The sequence below is a fragment of the Leguminivora glycinivorella genome, chromosome 12 (genome assembly GCF_023078275.1).
Source record: "Leguminivora glycinivorella isolate SPB_JAAS2020 chromosome 12, LegGlyc_1.1, whole genome shotgun sequence".
Classification (NCBI taxonomy): Eukaryota; Metazoa; Arthropoda; class Insecta; order Lepidoptera; family Tortricidae; genus Leguminivora; species Leguminivora glycinivorella.
In genome coordinates this window covers 11367598-11370528 of record NC_062982.1, presented here as the reverse complement: position 1 = coordinate 11370528, position 2931 = coordinate 11367598, and positions in this window count along the sequence as shown.

Genomic DNA, 2931 nt, shown 5'->3' with positions numbered 1-2931 from the left:
CGGCGGCGGGTACACAACCGTTTCTAAAATGACATTGACAGTTTAGGCCCCGCGCACACGGAGGCAACAGTTGCTCGGCGACTTTCGTATTTGTATGAAAAGTTGCGTCGCCTCGTGTGCGCAGTGCGCACCTTCATACTAGCCCATAGACCGAGCGACGGAGACAAAACAGTTTTGTCTCACGTCTGTGGGGGCCCTAAGCCATGGTCGCGACAAAAAAGTCGCCGGCAATAGTTGCCCGTGTGCGCGGGCCCTAAGACAGACAACTAGATTACTTCCCTTTAAAATGGCGTTTTAAGGATGAGCTTAAACAAACTTAAATTTTTTTAAACATAGACAATGAAACGCGTCCAAATTAAAACGCAACCATTTGCCAATAGCAAATCGCGCCAATTTGAAAAATATAAGCTTGAACATAGCTTTGACGCATACATACTTAGTAGTTCAATAGTTCCGGATTCCGAATACTGAGGTTCTACGTCGTTCCGGGATATTTGGAATGGAAGCGCTACTGATGCAGCGTCAACTCAGGTGGTGTGGGCATGTCCTCCGAATGGATGATCGCCGCTTACCTAAAGCTATATTCTACTCAGAATTAGCAGAAGGTGAGCGGAAGCACGGCGGTCAGCATCTTCGTTATAAGGACGTGCTGAAGCGTCACCTGAATGCGTGTGCTATTGATCCTACACGTTGGGAGGAACTCGCTGCTAACCGGTCATCTTGGCGATCTACCATCTTTGAATCCGTTAAGTCGTTTGAGGAAAACCGCCTCGCGACGTAAGACTTACAACGCCAATTACGCAAGGAAAGACCTAAGACCTCCTACGATGCTCCTACGTGTATACGTACAACACGACCGGTCAATTATACTGCCAAAATTGTGACCGAGTCTTGCTTGTCTTGCGCGCCGACGTTGTTGTCGAAGTTGATGGAGCCGTGTTGCTCTTTCCCGAATATACAGACTTTTTTATCTGTAGCCATTGTTTCTCAATTACTTTTGAGGCTTTTATTTTTTCCGGGAGTTTACTTCCATAGAGTAAATCGCCCGCATCTTGAATTATGGTCAAGAAGGGTTTTTATAACCTGGGTGTGACAAGCCTTGTACGTGCTTGGGTTTTGCAATAATGCAAGTCTGATAAGATGCGACAACTGTCGCTTAACAGCTTGGTAGCAGTGATCTTATATATCATCAGACGTCAATAGAATAGTAGTAGCTCGGTTTATGGCTGTAATGCCTACACCCAACTGGCAGCTGCCACAAACAGCATGGCTGTAATGGCCGCAGAAATTTCTGCATGAAGCATCTAAATGCTTAAAAAAGCGTAAAATTTTCGGAGATAAGGTATTCTTTTAATATCTTATCCTTCAAATCTTTGGTAAACTTTTGCGGACTAATGATAACCAAAGGGAGGCTAAGTTACCGTGAATTTTTCCCCAAATATGGGTGTATGGTCGGTATATAGCCTCACCTAAACACGGTAACCAGGTCTGGGTCCAAATCAGGTACTTTTAGAGCTGAAATTTCAGGAGTTGAGCCTGGCGCCGTACCCGCAGGGTGTTGCGTCTTCAGGTAAGATCTCCGGAACATTCTCGATGTATGGAGAATTCGAGTCCTGGTAATCGAGTTGGTTGTCCGGAATGTACCATTTCGGTCTCCGTGACTTCTTGTTCGAGAAAGCTACGATGCTTTCTGAACAGAACAAAAACCAAGCCATAATTTAGTTTTATAAAAACTAAAATAAAAATAGTACCAAAATTGTGGGTACACTGAGAGAAAATACAACCAGTTTCATGTTCGTTCAACAAATTTTTTGGTTAAAATAGCACCTACGTGCTCTTAGATGGTTCAAACAACAAGCTACTTGTCATTTGAATCGGCAATATATTTGCATCAACAAGTCGATTTTATAAAAACAACCTGACACATGTTGTTTTAAACATACGTTTGGCCGATTCAAACGGATAAACCGCAACAAGTCGAACTTGTTAAATTCACAATGCAAATTTCTCTCAGTGTAGATTTCACCCATATGCGCGAATGCGCATCTTACTTAGTGTTATCTCGCGGATAACATTCAGTAACTAATGTTCATATCAACATGTGTTCGTAATAGAATCACCATGTCTTACATGAGTTATGCCTTCGTGTTGACTCACGGTCAACCCCCAGGCTCGCGTCTTGTTAAAAGTACGCGTTGTGTGATCATCCGTAGATGATGATAAAAATACTAGTCCACTGTTTTTCTTGGTTAGTGCGTTTTACGCTTTGGCATTGCCAACGACCAAGATAAACTTAGTATCAAAAGATAGTGCAGTGGACGCGTGCGTCTGTTGCCGTGCACGAAAAAATAATGAGGATGCCACCGCCGGTTGACACCGACCTGCGGGTGGGGGGGGGGGGGGAAGGTTTAGAGGCAATTGAAATACTTATTTTTTATAAATCTCTAAAATAAGCGTGCAATATGTTGCCAGTAGATTAAATAAACTACAATAATGTAAACTTAATAATTATATCGAACAATGAAGCGAGGAAATATAATTGCTCAGGTCGCCGTCATCGAAATCGATGTGGAGGACTATACTATATTTGCATACCATATAATTTTACAATAGGTACATATTATATGGACCCTGAAAAGGGTATAGCAAGAGTTGGTACTTTACAATATCTTGTATCACAAGTACTTAAAATGGCTTTAAAAGTGAGAATAAAGGTCAATGGCTTTAAAAGTGAGAATAAAGGTGGTTTTCCACCGGCATGGCGTGAATGGGTAGAGAGCGGACAGGGAATTGAAGTCGCCCGGACCCTTTTCCACTAAAACTTGGCATTAATAGCCATCGCGAGCTTGCGCGTGCCTGCCGTAGATTGTAGGTTTCATACGATGCCGTATGTCGAAAGCAATACGGTAAATTTTTACACTAATGGCCGCT